General features: G+C 46.6%; 1 long non-coding RNA gene across 1 annotated transcript; it reads right to left on the reverse strand.

The window, feature by feature from the left end:
- Window positions 1–13,862: 13,862 nt before the first annotated feature.
- Window positions 13,863–15,618, reverse strand: LOC107321072. The gene is made up of 3 exons (XR_001558444.2): window positions 15,369–15,618; window positions 14,790–14,884; window positions 13,863–14,206 (listed from the first exon to the last, which is right to left on the reverse strand). It is a non-coding gene; the product is annotated as an uncharacterized LOC107321072 (long non-coding RNA).
- Between the last annotated feature and the right edge of the window lie 7,594 nt (window positions 15,619–23,212).

Genomic DNA, 23,212 nt, shown 5'->3' on the forward strand with positions numbered 1-23,212 from the left:
CACAAGGCTCCCTGGGCTGGTAGGTGGAGAGAACTGTGAATCTTCACTCACACTGATCCAAATACCAAAGGTCCGGCAGGGCCGCAGCGTGGGCAGCCCATGGGGAGAGCCTGGAGGCAGCTGCAGGGCAGGGGTGGAGGGAGATGGCCCCATTCAGCCCAGTGTGGGGTCAGACCATACACTTCTTCAGTCAAAGCAATCCCTTCTTGTGCCCTTTTTCACACCCCCTGTCACCCTACCCAAGTGTGGTCCCAGTCTGAAAGCTGTGTGTGATGTCCCTCCTGGGGGTGAGAAGCGACTTCAGGACCACCCTCCTCCTGAGACGCTTGAGGCAGAACCTGTGTCTTCACTTCATAACAAATTAAGAAACTCGGTAGAAACACACATTTATCTTGAACTTCTGTCATGTAACATCCTACAGAAACAAAGCAGGAGGAGTGCTTTGATGTAGCTCCAGCCAGCCCAGGTCTTACAACTGTGATTTGTGTAACCTTTGGAGGAGAGGAACGGTGCAAGCTGGCCACTGGTGAACATAAGCTGGGAATAAAACAGGAGTTGTTGTCACACAGATGTGGTATAGGTACAGAGCAGGTGTGGGTCACTGCACCCTGGAGGGGTTTGTGGAGCTGTGTGGCTCTGTGATGGTGGCAGATGATACCTCTGGGTATGGGACCATGGGACTACGGGACTGGGTGCGGTGGGCCCTTCCTGCATCCCGGTGTGGGTCGGCAGGGCTGTGCCCATGCAAAAAGTCTGCGTGGTGAAGAGCAGATTTTACTCAGGGCAAGGATGACCAATCTGAAATCGGGCAGATGTTGGCAGAGGAGTGAGGAGAAAGCCCAGGGCTGTGCTGGCAGTGAAGGGAGAGGGCTGGAACATGGCAGAACTCACAAAGCTTTTCTCTTTCCTCTGACAGTTTTGTTAGTACACTCAGGAAGTCCCATTAACACCCACTCACTCCAGGAACGCATGTTTTGCACCTCACTGTGTCTTCTATGAAAAGATGTTACTGAGGAAACAGGCTGGCACTTCCTTGAAATGGCGTGGTGGAGCAATGACGCCCTGAGCAAGCAAACAGCGGGCAGAGCAGGGCTGAGGAACTGTGCTCCCTACAGAGGAGATGTGGGATGGCAATGAGTGCATGGGGCCAAACCAAGGCATGGGTGAGCATGGCCAGGGAGCTTCTGGCAGCACCTGCGAGGGCAGGAGAGTGATGGAGCGATCCATATTGGCTGCATGGAGGGAGGAGCAGGGGAAATAGCATGCAAAATGGGAGGCAGCCCTCCTCCTCGGGCACATCCAGCTTTTCTCTAAGTGTTGCTGTTTTTTTTTTTTCCCTGCATCCCGTGAAGCTTTTTGATTTGTTTCCATCTGTTCGGTATAGATCACTTCTGCAGTTTACTTAAAACACAAATACCCTTTATGAATCTCTACAGATGGTTTTCAAAGACTTATAGAAAGACAACGATAAGATCAAGAAAATCTTGAGTGTTCGCCTCGGGGGGAAAAAAATGGGACAGTCGCTTTGCCTTGCAGCTGCAAGCCACGTCAAATCAGACACTTTGATATCTTTCATTTTCCGTCTGAAGTCTACATCTGAAAGGCAGCCTGGCTTATTTCAGTCAATGCGCAATTTTTGTTAGTTGGGGCTCTTTCTCAGCTTCTAAAAAAGATGCTCATTTGCATCGCAGAACAAAGACGGCACTTTTTCCCCCCCTGTAACTCAGCGTGCCTTCTCCTGCAGCTCATCACGCTGCAGAGTGTGTGTGGGGTGTGAGTGCTGCCTCGAGCCTTCCCTCCCACACCTCTGGCCATGCCTCCATGTGGTCAAACCCCCAAATCATCTCCCAGGGAAACCACGTGAAGCAGGACAGCTGCTGCATTGCTGCTGTTCTTCATCTGCCCTTAAACATTCTGGTGGTGTATTTTGTAGTTCATACCTCTTCAGGTCATCTATTTCTGTTCATCTGTGACCCAGGGCTCTGGTCAGGGCATTGAGCTTGGTAGCATTCAAAAGCATCCAGGCAAAGCTCTCGGGAGTACTATCTGAGCTCTGGGAGGTTCTGCATGGAGCCAGGAGTTGGACTCTGTGATCCTTACGGGTCCCTTCTGACTTGGGATGTTCTGTGATTTGTAGTGGTGTTGGGCACATCCCAAAGTCAAATGAAAGGGAACGTTCCCTCGGGTGCTCAGAGACACAGACATGGCTTCTTGAAGGTCAGCTATGGACAGAATCAACACATTTGCAGAAACTGGAGTCTTTGCATTGCAGACAGGAAACTGGCATAAAAAGAGGACACGTTCACCTTAAAAGCACAGCATGTGCTTCATTACTAAGAGCCTATGGTTAAAAAAAAAACCAACCATGTAGGAGTCATGCACGTTAGCACTGGACTTTATGTGCAAAGACAAGGTGTGTATTGTTTGCCCAATTAAAAAGATAAAACCTGTAGACCACAGTCAGCGAAATGAGCTGTGAAATGAGTGATGACTCGCTGAACAGGCAGGTGCATGCACAAAAGCATATGCAAACTGTTCTACTTATCTAAAGACAGGTTTATTGCCTGGTCATCAATTTACACTGAAGTTGCTTCATAAATTCGTGACCTGCCTTTGTGCTGCGCTCTGGGATAAGCTGTAAAGGAAACAACATTGCCTGTGCTTCTCTTGATTCTGGGGGTGGGTAATGAGGGCTTGCTGTGATCCTCGCTCCCAGCCATGAGGAGCTGAGCTGCAGAGCCATGGCTGGGTGGTTCAGCTTGTTTCTCTGGATGCCAGCAGCGTTAGAGCATAAGGTGTCTGAAAGATGCTGATTTTTATTCTGGCAAAATGCTGGCTTGGAGCAAATAGGTGAGGATTGCAAACCTGTGTGTCTCACAGGCTTGTCCAGGAGAGTCTAGCAAAAGCTGAGTATTGGTTCATTGCTAAGTGTTTAAACCTATACATGGTAACTGTACAAGATAATTGTGTGTCCAGGCAGCGAGTCTGTGAAACAAATAATGATCAGAAAATCTCAAACAGCCTGAATTGGGTGTGTAATCCACTGCACATAACCTTACCTGCTGAAACTCCTATAGAAATAACTGACTCGATTGCTGAATTCCCTGCCCCCATCTCAAGATGTGGAGGCACACACTTCTTATGGAGAGGTTCAGGAAATTTGAAGCTTGTGAAGCCAAATGCATCTTGGTGGCTGCGCTTATGATGGATTTCACACTCCATCCCTGTGCTCTGACACTTGTCTCCAAAGAGCATTCATTTCAAAAGGAAAGAGAGCATGCCTGAAACAAATTGGTTACCAAATTGCATTGATTAGATTTATTATTATTATTATTTTTTGTGATTTCCATTCTGGGATATTTCCTTTTCTCAGTCTTCAGAGCATCTCAGCCTAAAGCTTCAGATCTAAACACTGCCAGACCTCCAGATTTGTCCTGTGTGAAATTAAAGGAGCTGTGATCGCATCCTTAAGATCCTCATCCCTGCAAGCAGGGGCACAGCTCCCAAATCCCCAAATCCCCAAATCAATGCCTGTGAAAAGCAGGATAGCAGGGACTGGATGCGGGATGGTTCTGCCAAGTCCCTGCAGTAGAATGGCAGAATCACTGAAGTTAAAAAAGAAACAAACAAAAAACCACTAAGATCGTTACTACTCTTTCTGGTAGAATTTTTTTCCTAGTACCCAAACCAAAATGATCTGGGAGGTGTCATTGATATGACATGCACCTGTACATGCATTAATAGCATGGACCTGGTACTTTCAGGGCTTGTAATTACTTATTATTGCACATGTGTTATTTTATCTGTCAAAAGAACCTCTGCTTCTGACAGATAGGTGAAAACTGCCATTAAACTTAATGAAAACTCCTATTTTTCTCTTGATTTTGCATTTATTGTCTGCAGCAATATGCTGTGCTATAGTCTTTGAGAAAGTGATGTGCCATTTCTATAGTTTGTTCCTGTCCACTGCAGGCTTTTGATGGAGCTGAGTTATGACCCCAGCTGTAAAATACCGTATGGTGTTTGTAATGTAAGGATGTGGTTCTCATAATGAATTGAATTAATCTATGACTTAAAATGCAGCACCGTGTCCCCTGCTCCCAGCAGCTGTGTGTCCACGTCCCCCTGCCCTTTGCTGTACAGAGTGGCATCACTTTGGTTTGTGTTGGCTCCATCTGGCACCTTGTGATGGCTCAGAGCAGTGAGGGTGATGCAGGACAAGGTGCACTTTATGCCCTTCTTCTCCTGCCCTTTGCAATAGGGAACTGACCTGTGCAGTCATCAGTTCATCTCTCCACATGCTAGAACACTGTTTGCAAAATCTATCCTTAGCTTTCAGTGCCTCTGGGGACTCCTCAGAGCAGTGTCTGTATAAATCCCTTGCTCATAAAGCAACCGGCTCTTCCACTCACCTCTCAGAAGGATGCAGCTCCTGGTGGCACAGGGCTGTGTGTGGGGGCTGTGTCCCAGGAACACAGTGCAGCTGATCCCAACCCTTGGGGTGTTTGAGGGCACTGCTTCACCTGGTGACAGCGGCTGTGGGGAAACAAAGGGATAAGATGGAATCCCACTGCCACAGAGACATCAGAACAAAGGTTGTCCTTCAGAAACCACTTCTTCCCTTAGCACCCCACCACCTTTTGCAATGGCAGCAGTGCTGCATCCCGTGGGCAGTGTGGGTGTCATTGCTGTGGGCAGACTGTCTTGCTCCTGGCTGTAACGTAAGTGTCCAGGTGGCACCTGAGTGACTGGTTGCAGCTCACTGGAAGCTCTTGGAAATGCTTTGATGCAATAAGGTTGGATGACAGCTTGGTGCTTTCAGAGAGGTGACTTCAGGTCACCCACTGAGCTCAGAGTCCCAGTGTTGTCACTTTAAGCAGCTCTGCATTGTCTGCTCTGTTTGTGCTCTCCTCACTACAAAGCCCAGCACTGAACCCCTCCCTGCTGCTGCCCGGTGCTGGGCTGGGCCGTGATGACCCTGTTCCCTGCTCTGGCAGTTTTTCTGGTCGATGATGTAATGGTGCTCAGGTTGTGTAAGAGGTGTTATTAAGAAGAAATGGTCTCTGGTGCTCTTATGAAACGAGAGCATAGGGTTGGGTTTTGTTATTGTTTTCTTTTTCCATAAGCTTTTTTAAGGTGGCTGCTCTTGCCAAACCCCTCTTGTTACAAACCAAAGTCTGCTGTCTGCTCCATGCCAGTGCTTCTCCCATGTCACAGGGTGTGCCTGCTTGCTTAGAACCATGGCCTGTGTGTGTCTGTGCAGCATCACAGGAGCACAGAGCAGGGTCTGATCCCAGAGTGCTCTTCCTGCTGCTTCGACTGAGGAAAAGCCAAGTTACGGGTGAACCCACACACTTCTGCTCACACTCTTCAGGGTTTCATCTGTTCCATCTTCAGGTGAACAAGCAAGGTGAAAACAGTTTCACACCAACATTTCTCAATTGGCTGAGTGCATTTCTTCCCCTCCCTCACCCCCACATCTGAATCATAGAGGGGAAAAAAGCCATCAAAGCATCAGCTCAGAAAGATGTAAGAGCTGTGTTCCACCTCGTAAAGCACGCGTGCAAGAGAGCGGTGCGTAACGCTGAGTGGGCAGCTCCATGCTAAGTGTAATAGATTATCTGCAGCTCGAGTTTTGAGGACCATCAGTCATGTGGTTTCCAAGAAACTGAAGATTTACACCGAGAAATGATTTGCAGAGGAAATCTCTGAATGCATCAGGAAAAGAGGTGTGTTGGAACAGAGCTGTGCTCACAAGCACCTGGGCAGCACGCTTCTAAAAGAGGCTTTTATTTTTTCCTAAATGAACGTGGTGTCCTTTCCTGCCTCCAAAGTTAGTTTGTTTGAGGATAATGAAGCAGAAGCTCTAAGTGGCTGTTGCAAAGAGCTCCCAGGGCTCTGGGCCATCAACAAACCGCTCTCTCTGGTTTCTCTTGCAAAGTGAATTTTCAGAACAACGGGAGCCCAAAAGAGAACTATTCCTAGCAGTTGATTCGCACAACAAGACATCAGGACAGAGCTGGGTTTGCTGCCCGCTGGCTCCCACAGTGCTCCCTGCCCACCTGGCAGCTCCTGGCTGCAGCCTGTATGGGTGGCAGCTGGCACTGCCTCGCTGCTGTGCTTAATACTAAGTGCAATAGGATTGCTCTGTGGTGTTCGACACATCTCTAAGAGCAGCACTGTGACACTGTTGACACTGAACGTTCACTGATGGCATCTGCCAAACTCCCGTGTAAAACGAGTGGGTTGACAACAGCAGTATTTAAAAAACCAAACAAACAAAAACAACTTCCTTCAAGGGATCATTTAAAATTTTATCAGGTCTAGCTATATATATAGTTTCCCTTGCTTGCTCACAGCTCCATCCCCTGAGGCTGCAAACCCCAGCAGTGTGGCATCCTCAGCACACCGGTCCCAGCACACCATGGGACCACTGCACTGGTTTCTAGCCCAGCTCCCAGCTTGGTCCTCAGAGCCAACACTTAGCTACTGACTTATTCGTGGGCTTAAAGTGCTTGTTATTTATGAGTATATAGCTTTAGCTCTTTGGTCAATGAAATAAAATATAATAGTGCAAAATGAAAGCCGAGCTTCTATAAATAATGTGGCTGAGTTAATCAGTAGCTAATGAACTGCTGGTGAGGATGTAAGCAGGAAAGAACTACTCCTTTCTGTGCTATTTTAGTGAATGTTTCTAAGTGTGGGTGCAGTTATATTAGTTTAAATCTTCTTCACAAATACAGCTATCGTGTAAACATTTAATACAAATATAACTTCAGCCACACTTTTGCTAACACAAGCTACTTTGCTAAAAAGCGCTCCTGTTTAAATATTTATCAAAAAAAAAAAAAAAATTGGTAGGTTTTAAAACACGTCCTTAGCTCTGACAGGGTGAGCCCCTTGTTGAGAGCAGCAGGGCTGGCATGGAGCAGAGGGAGACGAATGGCAGCAAAGATGTGATTGTGCCAGCACTCAGATGCTCCCTCGCAGTATTGAGCTGTGGTAGGACGAAGCAAAGTGTTCCCAGTCCTGATGGGTTTCAGGTACCTGTGTATCAGTGGCACTTGGAATTGAAGCGTTCCGACTGCTGAAATTTTTATTCAGCGGAGGTTGTTCATTGATTTCCCTTTCAAGTTGTTCCGCTCCCAGAAATAGAGTTTGCAGGACTTTTAAGTACACGTTTGTGGCCAAAGGATAACAAAGGAGAAAGAAAATCTATTCTTCCTCCAATGTGCAGCTCGCATCCCGAGCGCGGCTCTGCCGTCCCTCCTCCACCCCACCGTGGCGATAAGAAGTTCCTCCTGTTGCTAAGTATGGCTAATAAAGTTGAAAAACACCTTTAGAAAAATGATTAGGCGGATAATAAAGTATGTCAACTTGAAAATATGCATTCTTCATATGATGACTGGAGATAGTTTATCACTTTATGAGTGACACATCCATTTATAAATATTTATTCTCTCCAGTGGTACTGATAAATCTTTTGAGCCTATAAGCCCATTGATACATACACAGTAATATCATTTGTCTTTCCAATGCATTTTATTTATTATTGACTAATTGCCTGCCAGATTGTAAATATGATAGGGGTGGCATTGTGCTTTGATTAACTGTATGTTAAAGTACCCAGAGGAATTTAGACCCAGCTCTGAGCAAAGACATCCGCAGCAATAAATTGTATGTTTTGAAATCAGCTCTGCAGCATGGAGCTGCAGCACTAGTTAAACAAGCTGAGCAGAGGCATTTTCCAGAGCAGTTTATTTTGATTAATGGGTTCCCAAAAGCCTCTTGCTGCTGTTTACAATGGATTTGCTGTAATATTTACAATAAACTGGGGTTAGTCAAGAGAGTTTTAATGTACTTCAGCAGGTTACTTACACGTCCCAAACCAGGGGCAAAGACACAGTGTGAAGGCAGCTGTTCCACATTAGTCTGTGGTTGGATTAGATGATCTTAGAGGACTTTTCCAGCACTAACAATGCTATGATTCTATGTTTTGTCCTTCATTGTGAGGCATTTGGGCACAGGCGGCTTTCCTCTCTCTCCCTCTGATTCCCCACTCAGACATTCCTTAACCAATCATTTTGGTCTGGCTCAACACATCTCGAACCATCTCAGTGATGACTGGGGATAATTTGTCACAGCAGAACTGGCAATTCATTTGTAAATATTTATCCTCTGCTGTGACACTGATGAGTGATGGATGGGCTGAGCATGCGGCACGCTCCCTGATCCCATGGCCCTGTGAGCCATCATCAGAAAGCCCAAATGTTGTTATCCTGTCCTGGTAGAATTCCCTGGTGGAAGTTTCCTGCTCAAGCCAACACAGAAGAGGGCAGATGCCTCAGCTGAGTGCTGTGCTGTGCCCTGTCCCGTTCATAGAATGCCTTCAGCAGCACACACTTCATCTGCAAAAGCAGAGCTGCTTTGTCAGGCCGTACTTATGCAAAGCGTAACTAGACAGAAATCCTATTCTAATTAGCACCTGCTGATCATCGTCTGTGATGCTATTTAGCTAATTGTACCTTGGGCAGTGAAAAACGAAGCAAAACCAAACCCAGTCCATAATTTTGCCAGAATAGATGTCAGAGTAAAATGTGCACCCCCTTTGCATCCTGCAGGATCACCTCCCTGGAGACCTTCTGGACCTTCCCCAGAAGTCCCATCACCTGAACCTTAGGGATTATTTGCAGGTGAGGAGGGATAGGGAGAACTCTGCAGGGCTGAGATGGGGAAGCCTCGAGAACAGAATGCTCCACTGTTGAACATGGAAGGAGAACCCAGGGATGGGTATTGCCCCAGAGGGTGACTCAAATCAAGGCAGGGTTCATCATTACTGACATGAGATACAATCTCGCTCACCAGACTTCAATGTTTGTTTGTTTATTCATTTTGTTTAAACCCTGATTTCTTCACACTTAAGTGAAAGGCAGTGCTATTATCCAGAGTTGCTTTGCAGCCTTTCTTCCTTGGATGTGGGATAATCAAGGTCTCTTTGATTTCCATTATACTTTCCAGTGGATCTGAGATGTAATTAATTAATTGATTCTTGCTGCCAGTCCCCTAATTAACAGTAAATAAAAATTCATGCCAGGGTTAATAGCTTCAAAGGTTGGAGACAAGAGTGTGTTCTATGCAGGTCTGCTGCCTCTTCTGTGGTGCATTTGGGTTATATTCCCTGTTACGCTTTTAAATCCTAATCAATTGAAAGTTAATTTCATTCTTAACTATAAGAAAGCCAGAAATGGGTTACTATTATGCAACTGGTTTTGGTTTTGGGCCCTTCCAGGTCTGTTTTTCTAGGCTGGTTATAACACAACAAGGACCCAATGCCGGTGTTACATGACCTCCAAAATCAGAGAGATTTGTGTTGTGGATAGGCCCTGCACCCTGTGTTCCCAGTGTTTACTGTAAATGCTGCTCTCTTTGCTCTTTATTGTGCAGGACAATTACCGTGTAGATCCATTACTTACTATTTGTGCAGCACTTTGAGGATATGAAGAGCTCAGTAATATTATGTGTAGCCTGGTGGAAGTTTACTAACAAAAGGTCAAGTCGTTTTTATCCATTATCTCTTACTAGACAATAAAATTGCAACAGACTAGACAGAATTATTGAAAATATTGCAGTATGTGTTGGTAAAATGAATTATCTGAACAACCTCCTTCTCACATGGGAGCACTGACACTGAGGTGCCTCTGAGACCTACACTCGTTGGCAATGCCAGCATTTGTGCTGCTAATTAGGGCTCCTGGCTTCCCATAAACCACCAAAAAGTGGTGGTTTGAAAGTGTCCCTGTGAAACTGATCTGAAAAACACTATCTAGATCTCTTCTAGAAATTAAGAGAAATAGGAAGGAAATGCTCTTCCTTCCCTACTGATTGCTGCTTTCACTTTCACATCCCTGTGAGTTCTTGGCCAGACCTGTTCTCATCCCCAGCTGTGTGTGGGAGAACCACTGAGGCTCTGCTAAGATGCCTCAAGAAGTCATTCGGAACTGACATCATAAACAGCTAAACAAGGCCTTGTTTGATATAAAACATCCAGTTCTGCTTCTATCTTTTTGTGTTGTCAACTTGATTCTTTGGTCTAATTGGAGTATCCGTTCCATGCTCTTACTTTAATAATCTGCTGCTCATCTGCTTTGCTGGGCAAATATCATGCTCGGGATGCTGCCAGCCTTTAGCCTTGACCATCCTAATACATAATGCAGATGATAAAAGCCAGTGTAACAGAAAAGAGGTCCCGGGGAGAATACAAACCATGACAAAATAAGAAGGAAGCAGATGGTTAGGTATTAAACTGCAGTAATAAAATAACATCTGGCAGAATATCACACACACGCACTGATGCCCATCTGAAGAGTGCACTGATTTAAGTAATATGCTTCTCATTTTGGTGCAATTAACACCAAAATTTGCATAGCAAACAGTGGCAGAGCATACAGAGTCTTCTTTTGAAAAATAAAACCCAAATACATTATTTCTATGTGGGGATTGGCCTTAGTGGACACCGATGGCTTTCTATACTGTGGTGTAAAGCAATTAATGAGTCATACCTTCCTGCGGCCAGAGAACCCATTACTCTGTTTACATACAGTCTGGCAGATGTACGTGTTTGCAGGGCTGGAAATTAAAAGATAAAAGGAGAAAAGCATTTGACCAAGTTGAACATCGCTCCACCCTGTGCCACAGAGGGAAGGATGCTGTGCAGATGAAGCAGATCCATAAAGCTCCATAGAGGGAACCTGTCCACCTCAGGTGCTCTCACACACTTTTCTGATGTGAGTGAGATGGGGAAGGAGAAACCTCAGGGCTGGCTTTTGCCAAGGAAGTGAGAGGGGAGGAGCAATCCCTGCCTGCTCCAACAGCCACAGGGCAGCCTCACATCCCCTGCAGGCACTTGGGACCCTGGACTGCACAGGGCCTGGCATTTCTTCCAGCATCAACGCCATTTCCATTTGGAAACTTCCAGTCCAGCTTGGGATAAAAACACTTCCATTTTGGTACTCCCTTGGAAATAGAGTGCTGACAATGAACAGATGCATGGAAAAGGCTTTGCCTGCAAATACCTGCATGTCCCATGGCAGATGTGTACAGTGTTTAAGTCATCCACTTTCCTGTGACAGCCTGTACAAGTAGGAATAGTAAGGTGTATGTTTTGCTTAGAGCAGCCTCAGGTGTGGGACAGCAACAGAAGGAGCTGGGGGGTGTCTGAAAGCTGGGAGGATATTTATGGGTGAAGAGGGCTGTGGTGTAAACAGAAACACGTCCTAGCACAGCATTTCCAATGAATTATAGCACCTCATCCCAGTGCAAAATGGGGCTCTGAGTGTGACTGAGGAGCGAGTGATGGGCTGAATGAGGAAACATTTGCAGAAAAAGAGCCTGCTCCAGCTAGTTTTGCTCTGGTTCTGCATTTCTGAAGATGGTTTAATTTCCTATGTGCTGCCTGTGTTTTGCTTATATTTCTTCTCCTTGGCCTCCCTCAGTGATAGCCCAATGCCTGCTTTCTCAACAGTAACAGCAATAATAGCTGCAATATATTTAATAGCTACCCACTGTCAGCCTCACTCAGCCTTCCCAACAGATTCCCCAAGGTGCTGGATGCATAATGCATTTCCCAGCTGGGGATCAGACCTCGTGAGCATCCTCTCACTTGCAGCACCTCCTTGCTGGCAGCCTCCCTGCTCTGGGAGAGGCACAGGAGAGGAACTTCCCTCCTCCTTGTGGGTGTGAAGCAGAACGATTGCAGCATGAGCCATTGCTCCAGGCAGCAGCAATTTACCCACCCTCTCTGTATCCCATCCCCAGCCACACGAGCAGCAGAGGTGCTGGGATGGATGTAGGGACAAAGGGGAGATTTTACTGTAGATGACCCAAGTAGGCTTTTGTGAGAACATTTTCCAAATGGCAGTGTTTAACCTTAGAACTTGTGATCTCTTCAGGAAGAAGGTACTAATTCTATTATTCATTTATGTGGCTTTATGGGCAAGAAAGGTGGGAAGCAATTTGCTCAGCTTAACTTCCACACCTTCTGGTGTCCTTCAGGATGGGACCATGCTGCAGACACTTAACACATGACTCACTGACTGTTTAATCCAAAAAGAGGAAGAAAAGGCCACGGTAGAGTTGGGAAATGAACCCAGGAATGTTGACTTTGAACTATACCAAACCCATTGCAGTGCAGTATTGCGCTCAGTACTTTGCTTGGTGCTCAGCCACAGCTTTAAAGTTTGTCCAACAAAGTTACGAAGTCAGGAGGGGGGTAATTTTTGTTCTTCAGATGAGGAGACAGAGAAATCTAAAAGTCCACTGCTCACAATAACTTATTATTGCTCTTTATTTGATGGAGTGACTCACATAGCACATAGCTTCAGGAGCAGGTCTGGGGAAAGCTAGAGCTGAAAACACAGCCAGCTGTACAAAGCCAACCATTTCCTACACAGCATCTACTTCAAAAGAATAAAATAGATGTCTCCTTTTTTCTATCCAAAAAGTCACTGCAGAAGCAGCTTTCTTTTGTTATCTCCCAATAAATGTGTCTCTGTAATAGTGGAATTTACTGCTGGGGGTGTGCATTTCTCACCACTGCTTCCCCTTACAAAGAAGCTAATCTATCTTCTGCTGGAGAAGGCAAATGATGTCATGTTTCCTGTATTTCAGCCTACTTTCCAGCTGCTGCAGAAAGGCAGGGCTGGAGGTAAGCCCTTGGCTCTGCAGGAGCAGAGTGGGAGCTGCTGGGCTGGAGCTGAACTGCATCAGTGCTGCAGGAGCAGACCCTGGGCAGAGGGTTCTGTCACCCTTGGGTGACTTCTTGTCCCCAAATGCTGACCTGCCCATGGTGTGGCCGATCCTGCAGCCTGCTCAGCATGGGCAGGCATCGAAGGTTTGCAGGGTACTGCCCAGGGTTGGTCTGACCTCCAGTGGGAGCACCTGGGGGATGCTCCAACCCACCAAACATCAGCACATACAGCATTGAACCAGGAGTGAAACCCAAAGCCTCACTGCTCCTTGTTGCTTGCTGAATTTACCACCCTCACGTGCTGTCCCCTTCCCCAGGAGAGCTGTGTGCAGCCCCATGGCTCTGCTGGCTGCGTTTGTTTGGCTGTAATTCTGTCCTTTGCCTGTGTACCAGCAGAGCATGGCTTTTCTTATATATTATCCTTCCAGAGCAATAGCAAGAAAATAAAAATGACTAACAGCTTGTTTCCCAGCCCTGGATGGAGCAAAAATTTTGATGAATGGACAAACTAGTTGCCTGGAAAAGAGCATGAATAATTTGCAATGAATAATATTCAAGTGTTACCTTTTTTTTCCACCCATAAATTGCTCACCAACTTCTTTTCCCCTGAGCTGTTAGTCACCAGAGCAGGCAGAGAGCAGCATGCTGGAAGCATTTGTTTGCTGCCACTCGGAGCCGTGGCCGTGCGCCGGTCACTCTGATTGATGGAAGCCTGTAGCAGCAGGTTGCTTGGGTTGACACCTTGAGGTTCCCAGGGCTTTGCATGTATTTCTGTCACAGGCAATGACAGATGCTGAAACAGCTGTTGCTTTGCTACCGTTTGTAATTTATAAATTATTGCTTCTACAAGTCTCAACCAACATGGGAGCTTGACAGAGTCCTGGGTTGAGAGTGAAGTGTTTTATGAAATCTACCTGTGGATCTCTGTGCTGCTGGGAGGCGCAGCTCACACTTCTTCCCCAGCACCCATGGGTGCAGGCTGTGAGCTGGGGGTGCAGAATGGCAACCTCTTTCACCTCCTCCTTGCATGAATCTGTGTTGCATGCTGCCTTTCCAGAGCTGCTCCCCTCCATCACTCCCTCCTTTCTGATTTCTATTTCTTTTCCATTGCCCTGTTCTAAACAGCTGAGGCACTTCCCCTTTTCCTCCTTTCGCTTGGACTCCAAGCAGTGTGAAGGAATGACCTCTCTTTCATGCACATGATTGCATTTTAAACTTTAATAGCTTCCATACCATTTCCGAAGAGTCGCTCTGCTCAGCTGAAGCTCTCTGCATTGCACTCAGGTTAAGGGAACAGCCAGAACATGAAGGGAAAGTCCAGCCTCTGTTTCAGGTCCCCATCTGCATGATGGACACTTCACATTTAAGCCACACTTCATTCTGAGCTGAATGTATATAAGGCTGAGGTTCATCACATGGAACAGTTTCTGGCATCACACAGCTGTGAGAACTCTGCTTTGCCTATGAAAAGATCAGAGCATAATGTGGCTAATGCTAATCAAGAGATATCTGAGTGGTGTGCAGTGATTTCTTAATAGATGCCAGCAGAAGAGGCTTCGGGGGGTGAATGTGGCACAGCAAAGAGCTTTCCTCTGCCACAATCCCTCCTGTGAAGGGCAGGCCATGCCTCCTTCATGTGTGTGTGCCTTCAGGGCCAGCAAAAGAAGCCAGCACAGGCGAGGTTAGAACAGCCCTGAATATGGAAGATGGGTTTTGGGGATGCCATGCATTTACTGACTTATTTCCTCTTGGTGTGTCTTTGACTAGCTGTGGCCTTTTTCCCAGGAAAGGGAGACAGCTTTGATACACAAGGAGGGATCTGAGAAGAGCAGCTTGTTAACATGGGTCCCAGAACAGGGAGGTTAAAGCCCAAATTACTTCCTGGCTGTGAGAGACGTGAATTATTAGCTCCTGGGTGGATAGCTCTGCTACCAACTTTGATGTTATGAACTTTGATGTGACAGTGGCTGCTCAAAGCAGTGGGAAAAGTATGTTTAAAGACCTGAAAGGTCTGCAGAAATCAGAATAAGGGCTTTTTACTTACGGCGTCTGTCTTTTTCTCTCTTGGCGAAGTTGTCTCAGAGGCAATTAGTACATCTAGGATGGGGATGAGCAGAGGTTTCTTCTTTGCATCTTTTGCTGGAAAAGCCCAAATTGCAAGGATTAGACAGAGATTTGAAGTGCAAGGGGTGAGTGAGAGGTTAGGCCTTGAATAATTTTAAACCATCCCTGGCATCGAGGGGAAAGCAAGTGAACAGCACGCTGAAAATTAACTGCTTATTGCCTGAAGCAATTGCCATACATGCATGCTATTGGGTGAACACCCAACCACTTCCCACCCTGCAATGCACAGGGAAGAATGCTTCTCTTTTCCTCTGCAGATCAGAAAGCAGAAGAGCAGAGTCATCCCCCGAGAAGGAATTTCCCACAGCAGATGTTACAGCCCGTGATCCCACTATCTCTGGTATCACTGCTGGAGGAACTGCTGTGCTGCTCAGAGCTCTGTGTACAGATAACACAGTCCCGCTCCTCCGGTCTCGTCCCTGCAGCAGAGATAAAGCCTTGCTCAGCGTCAGTAAATCCTGCATGCTTGCAAGCATCCCTGCCCACACCGAGACCTTACCTCTGAAAGGTGATAATGTGAAAAACATCCCGCGACATTTTGTAACAGGGATCTATTTCTGTGCGTTATGTCCTGGCGCTCTGCAGGCTGTGACCTCCGGGTGGCTGCTCTGTGCTGTCCTCTGGCACGGAGCAGAAAGAAGGCAGCTCGGCACCAATCATCTGCAATGAAAGTCTGTGAGGCCTGAATCCAACCCCTGTTTCTGCTCGTGCACTGCCTGTGGTTTAAAGCAAGTCACTCAGTGGTTCTGCTCCTCATCCATAATGTAAATAGCATCTCCCCTCTGCCTGCCTGCCCTTTGTACATCAGGTGCTGTTTGGTTTTGGATGCAGTGTCCCTGCAAACCACCTCAGGTCATAAAGTACCCCAGGGGATGATGGCACCACCAGTACTTTACTTTCCTCCAATTCTCTGCTAACCTGACTGCGAGTTTCAGGACATTTTGTGCAATATTTAAACCTCCACTTCCTGATTTATGTGGCGTGGTGAGAACTTTGCCTCCTGTATTTCATTTGGGTTTTTACCTTATCTTTTAAGGAAGCATTACCAGCACCAGTGCAAACCTGACCCCCAACATTCGGCACTGGGACCCTCCTGGAGCTCACACCATTGCTCTAAAACTAAGCCCAGCAGTTTCTTCTGGACAGATTGCTGTTATGGGGTATGAATCTTCATGAATGTTTCTCTTCTGTGACCTAATTGGTTTACCTGCTGGCACATGGCATATATTGGATATCTCAGAAAATTTATACCAGCGTTAAAATGTTTTAGAGCCCAAAAGAGTAAGATCTCTGATCTCAGCTTTCCCTCTGGGGCTCCACAACAGCTGCAAGAGTTAAAGCTACGTGTATGGGCTGTCCTATATTGCAGGAGCTGCATTCATATCTTTCTTTCTCAGCCTCCACCTCCTCCTATTCAATTTGCAGTCTAGACTGTTTAAAAATATCTTGTTACTGCTTTTCATTTTTTTCCTTTTTCCTATGGGGAAAGGGCACTTGTGAGACAATGCTCTCAACTGGAGATGACACAGATTCGCTGCATGTTAGTGCACGATAACAGGAGAGGTTCCAACAAGCTCTAATATGTAATAAACTACAACGGCATAAATTGCATATGATTAAACCTTTGATGGTGGGCTGTTAGGAATTCCCAGTGTAACGTGCCATGCCACATTTTACATCAACCCCAACAATGACAGTGCCAGACTCATCGGCTCCAAGGGGTTAATTATACATCATGGATGAAAACAATGCAAGGATGCTTGCTAATACTCAATTATTTGCATGGTAACCCTGGGTGACTCCCTTATTGCTGCTGCCAATTCACAACACTCACCTGGGGCAAGATAGGAAAAGGCTTGTCATTCCTTACCCTCCGCTTTCTTTCCGCCCCTCCTTGCTGATTTTTTCCTATTTGCAACACCAATTTGCTTGTCAAGGTGTCTGACAGGTGAAAAGCCCATCTGACTATTGAAATCATAAGGTCAAAGGAAATTTAATCTATCTGCCAGGGATGGCAGTTGGTAGCTGATGCCGAGTGGGGCAAATAGAGATGGGGGGCAGGAACTTCAGGGTGGCTTTTTTGCAGGAGTGATTAAGCAGGAGGTGATTAAGAGGGTCAGAGAGAATGCTGTGTGATGTGAGTTCTTACACCCCTCTGTTTGTCCTGTTCCAAGTGAGTCTGTAATCTTCTCTGGGGTGTTCTTTAGCTGTTGGGTTGGCCATTTATGGTCCCTGTCTGTGGAGGGGGGAGGCAGGTTTGCTGTATGGTACCCCCTGACCACACATGAGCTGGCTCAGTGGGTCCCAAAGCCCATATGTATTGGTGTCTGCAGTGATAGTGGCTCAGGTGTTGGGGTCCCAGCTGTGGAGTGGGAGAGGTGTTGACCTTCTGGAAGCAGAACCCTTATGGTTGATAAGGCTGTAGTGCTGCTGGTGTGTGTATCCATCTGTATTTCCCTATAGCCAAGTCCTGCCGGCATCCCTGGGAGGACTGCATGATGCTTCTTCCAGCCTGAAGGGATGCTTGATGGTTTAAGAATTAAAAAAGAAGGATAAAAATAAAAGGGCTGGTGGGAAACCAATGGTAAATAAGGCTCTGACCTTCTCTGAATTGTTCCTGTGCAGTGAATTTAGCCAAGGACTCTTGAATAAAACAAACTTGAAGTTTCTAGGCCAAGCGGGTTTTGAGATATGGCTCTGCGATAAATTGTTAGTGGAATATTTCAAAGGCTGAATTGCACCTCATTTTTCAAAGCCCCATATCTCACAAACACCTTGTCTGATCTGCCACAAATTTTGTCAATAAATTATCCTCCTGCTACTGATCGCATATGCAAAGTGTTGAGCAGAAAGAGCAGCACAAATCTTCACCCTCAGCTTCATCACCTCCACCCTGGAGGTGCTGCCCTTCCCCCGCTCAGTGTGGGACATAAAATAATAGTTCTATGCAATCCAGACTGATTGGTGCTGAGTGGCAAGTCGTGGCTTACAGCATCTCCCCAAACCCTATGGTCTGCACTAGCACAGCTGTGTAAGCTGCCCCCAGCTCTGGATGGGGCTGTGTGCTTTATCTGGCCGGCTCTGTGCAGCAGCTGGTGGAGAAGGCTTCTGTTTCAAAGATGTGGTTAAGTGCTTCTTTTTCTCTCCCCAATTTGTACACTTGCAAAGATAAGCCCCTTCTCTCTTGGTATCTGCATTCAGATCCACAGGGGAATTATTAGCAGAACCGGCAGCACTGTCCCACAACAATGGGATAATGACCCCATCCCTGTAGTAATTTGTTCTATGGCATTATACGGATTCAAATGAAATAATCATTTTAAGAACAGAATAAAGAAGTTGTGCATGTCTATGCTTAGGATGATTACTTCTTTTCACACTCTATGAGTCTTCCTTTGGTTCCAAAGGAAATAGATTTATGAGTTATTTTTTCCCCACAGTTAGATCCTGTCTGAAGCCCCTCAGATTTTTGGCAGTACATCTTTCAATTAAAATTAATAATGTTAACAATTTATCGGTACTAGATACTCCATGGTAAGATCTATACCCGTGTGAGAAACTTGTAATCAATTTAAAGGTGAATCTTTGAGGAAATATCTGCTGTGCTGAAACATGAAGGAGAAATCTGGGACACTGAGGCTCATTTAAGAGTCTCTTAAAGTATTTCAAAGATAACGCTGCTAAAGAACTGAGAGGTCACTGAGGTGGGGAGGTGCTGTGCATCTCCAGTCAATCATTTCAGCAGCTTCATGCTGAAATCAAAATCCTATCCATCCTTCTTAAAACGATGTAATCAATAATGGTAACTGAGAGGATGGGGAATATCTTCATTAATATCTTCTCTGACATGAGGTTTAAACATCATTATGTTATTAGCCAGGTACTGCTTAGCCATGGAATGAGACTTGGATGGGGTTTTTTGAGCTTTAGATGCCTTGATGCAGTATGGGATGTTTGATGGGTACAGAACGAAGAGGTCAGGATTGATGTGGAGGTGCTGAGATGGCTACAGATGGGCACAGAGCTGCTGGGGCTGCTGGGTGATGGGAGGGACCGTGCTGCTGGTGTGGGGCATCTGGAAGCCTTTGTGGGAAGCTGTCCTACCCAGGGTGTGAGGTCACTCAATGCAGTGAGTGCCCGGTTGGCTGGGACAGCTCTGTGTGAGTGGGGCTGGAGATGGCCTCATCCCACATGCCATCACTCTTATCTCTGCAGTACATGGAAGAATAGGCTTTTGAAAAGACCCTGGGTGATATATTTCCTCCCCTCCTCTGAGACTGTACTGTGAGCTGCTTGGAGAAAGCTTTGTTTGTTGGTGGCATGTGAAACAGGATCTTCCAGGAAACTTCAGAAATGTTTTATGAAGTGTAGTAATAAATGCATCCATGCGGTGCAGCCCATGCAAAAAAAGCATCTTTGGCCAGAAGCAGTATGTACAGTTTCTATAGCGTAGCTCTTTCTCTCAGAAATAAAACTCTCACAGATGGATTTAATCTCTCCGTTGTTTGAATATCCATTAACCAACTCCAAATAGCTTTCCTAGGGCAGTTGTACAAGTCGTTATCTGTGGCAGAACTTTCCAACTAGGATCAGGGGCTGCTCAGCGCTCAGGTTGGTTCTGCCAGTTTGGATCTGGCTCTGTGCTTCTGGCTCTGCTCCCAGTGAGCCCCACAGCCATGTTAAACTGCTTAGTGTGGCCATGGGCCTCAGCTGGGGGCTGGAGCTTGGTGGTCCTGATGGGATGCATGGGGCTGGGGGCTGTGGGAAAATCCTGCTGGGGAGACTTTGCTTCCTGAGAGGACTCAACCAGAGAGGTGATCTGGGCCACATTAGAAAAGAAAGACTGGAGTGCACTCTTGATGTAGCTGAGCTCTATTAGTTAATACAGGCTCTGCTTCGTAGCTGCTGCGGCTGTGCTCTGTAGCTCACTACGTGCTTGCTAAGAATCCTCATGTGGTGGCAGTGCTTTGCTTCTCCGCTGTGTTCTGAGGGCTTTGGCTATAAGGTTGGGCAGGATGTGAGCAAGGCTAATACTCCCAAAGGGCAAACTGGGCAGTTCTTTGGGGCTGGCATTTCTAGATCTGCCACGGGATTTGTATGCAAATAAGCCCTAATGAATGTTAATTACCGGGAGGGTTACCTACTTGCTTGATTCCTTTTTGGCAGCTTGTACAACTGCGTTTTTGTATACCTGGCATTTGAAACGTTTGATTTAAAATAAATAAAAATAGTAGTCCTCTGTAATAAAGCGATTGCTTTATTAAAGGTTGCAGGGCTTATATGATCTCTTTAGTAAAACTTTGTGTTCCTCTATCTAGACAGTCATCTCCTGGCTCTTTCTCCAGAAGAGCAGTGCATGGTTTGTTCACTGCTCAAGCAAACTTACTTGCTAGCCTTTCCCAGCCCGGGTCCCATGATTTCTAATAAGATGATGAGGACTCTGGATGTCTGTGGGTGGAAGCCCAGCTGTCAGTTTGACTTAATCCTGATGATTGACTTTGCAGGTCACTTCCCACAACTTGGCTAATGAGCAGCGAGACACCAGCATAGGGATGGGAGCAAAGCTCCAGCACAGCCCTGCCCTGGTCCTGGCTGCAGAGTGCTCCCCTCTATAACTGCGTGAGCAGCGAGAGCCCCAGCTGTGCCTGCACCACCTGCCTCATCTCTGTGCTCTGCCCCAGCACTTCTGCATCTTTTTCATAACTCATCCAGAGAACACCCGACATCCCCAAGCCATCATGGTGAGTTGGTCCCATGCGGCTCTGCAGGCGTCACGCGTTGGGTTTGGCAGGCGGGTGTTGGCCGATGCCAGCAATAGCAATTCAGAGCCCTTGTGCCCGTTTCCACTGGAGCTACAGTTGCTGGCTCCGTGACAGGTTTCCTGTCCTGACTCATAGCTGCTGAGTCACATTTAATTTTATCTCCCTTTGAAGGGAAACGGCATTTGGTCTCGGTTTTCTTTTGCTATTATTTTAACGTATTGCAGTGTTTAATAAGTTTTGGTTCACAGTTTTTATTTTTGCTATTAACACTCTTCCAGTTTCAGGCTGGCTGCTGCAACAGCATAATTGTGTGTTGGGCTGCGATTCAGACTAACCTTTGTGAAGTCTTTGGAATAACTATTGAAAGGATTTAAAGTATCAGTTCCTATTTCTTCACCCCTGGACAGTGATGAATGATGTAGGGGAAGGCATAGAGCCTGCAGAGTGGATCTATCCAAAATATGCACCCAAAGGAAGGTATTTTTTTTTTCCAAAACTGGGAGGCCATATCTCCCTTCTATGCTTTTATGTTTATTGCATCCACTGCTGAATTTTGTATTTTAGCACAGTTCAACACTTGTGGAAGTCTGGTCCGACTGAGTTACCCAGCTCACATCCAGTGTCCCCCTGTGTGCTCTACAGCAATATGGACAGGGAATGGACTTTTATCAGTTGGCTGGGAGAAGATGGTAGAATCCTGTTGGAGTGACTTAGCTGAACTACAGTGGGACACTGAACTACAGTGATGCTATAGGACATGCTGGTAGGACATGGTGCCACAGCTCGGGGTGACTGGGAAGGCTTCCCCAGCTCCGGGAGCTCCACATCAGGTACCGAGCTAAGGCACATCAGGCAGGCACTGTGGCTGTACCTTTAGAGTTTGATGCTGTATATATTTCAAATCACGGCATATTTTTACTTTATTTCTTTTTGTTCGCATTAGAGGCTGAGGGCACTGAGCTGTAACTGGGTTTGCAGCTGAGATGGGGTGTGGAGCTGCTCGGATTGAGAACGCGCTGAGCTCGAGGGATAAACCCGGAGCTGAGCTCTGTCGGGCGGTGTGGGGTCGGGGTGAGCCCCGCTCCGGTCCCCCCGCAGCCTCCAGCGGCTCTGGCAGCGCTCCCGGGCCGCCCGCCAGCAGCAGCACGGCTTTTCTTTCCTGGCTAATCGCTGATAAAACAGGAAGACCTTGATCATCCCTTCTGACATGAATAACGATGTTATCTCCTGTGATGTATGACCCAGAGCCAGATAATGTCCTCTGGCAGGCCTTTTTTCTCGTGAGATGTAAAATACAATGATTATGTTACAAGGGGGAGATAAAGTGGCACAATCTTCACTAGTTCAAATAACTAATTGAAGCAGGAACTCGTGGAAATGGCTTCCTTTGTTCCCCAGCCATTGTTGATAGAACAGTGCTTATAATGAAAGCCCAAGCTGTTGCCCTCCTTTTCTTCTTTTCCATTTCCCTTCTCTATTTCTTTCCCTTTCAAAACCCAAGCGCGTTGTCTCCTCCCCCGTCCCCCCCTCTCCATCCCCTCTATTGCTTCCCGGGGGAGCTGAGGGCGGCGGGGCTTTCCAGCACGGGCCCCGTTATCCAGCGGCGTGCGAGCGTCGGGAGGATTAAATCAATAAGGAGCTCTCATTCTTTGTATCCCCAGAGGAGTTTTGAGAATGGAAAAATTGAGACCAGCGCTCTCCAAGCCATAATTACACTTTTATTATTATTTTTTTTCTTTTTTTTATTATTTTTTTTTATTTTATTTTTTATTTTTATTTGGTGAAAGCAACAGACCTAATTACCTGGGATGGATGGCTCGGCCCCTGGGGTTGTATTGGTATCTCGGAGGGTGTATGATTCTTTGCACTGCTGAGTTCAAATATTAACAGGCAAAAAGAGGGCCCCCTCAGCCCAGCCCCGCAGAAGCTTGCTGCAAAGAGCAGGAGAGGAGCAGCAGGTTTGCATGGGGGTGAACTGCACAGCTGCAATATGTTGTTATGAGAGAGGGGTTGGAAGGATAGACCTTTCACAGCCTGCTCTGGTCATTAGGAAAGGTGCAATGGCACGTGGCCCTTCCTCATAGGTGGGGCAAAGGAGCCTCTTCAGACCAAAACTGGCTTCAGATATGAAACAAGGATTCCTTGCTTTGAAATAGATATGTATTTAGTGGTGTCTGCCCTGCTTAAAGAACAGCATTAAATATGAGAGCCTTGCCAGAGGTTATCTACTAGAGCTGTGGCAGGTGAGGAACAGGCTGTGCTCTGATGACTTGATAACCCAGACAGATGAAGTGATAGAGACATGTCCTACTGGGTGGCAGCAAGCCACTCTATCCTCATCAGCTAGGAATACAGCAACACCATAATGAGGTTGGGCTTCAGCTCTCATGATCCCAGACCATTGATGCCGTACTATCTGATGTCTGACTCACTAAACTTTAATCTTATTGCAGTTCATTTTATGGCACTTGCAGAAAAAAGCTCTGGCTTGTGAGATGCAGGCTGACTGTGGCTCTGCCTCGTCCCTGCATTGCAGCTTCTGTGAAGCTGTGTGTCTGCAGCTGGTGCTCTCCCCATCCCT

Source organism: Coturnix japonica, chromosome 15 (genome assembly GCF_001577835.2).
Source record: "Coturnix japonica isolate 7356 chromosome 15, Coturnix japonica 2.1, whole genome shotgun sequence".
In the NCBI taxonomy this organism is placed as follows: domain Eukaryota; kingdom Metazoa; phylum Chordata; class Aves; order Galliformes; family Phasianidae; genus Coturnix; species Coturnix japonica.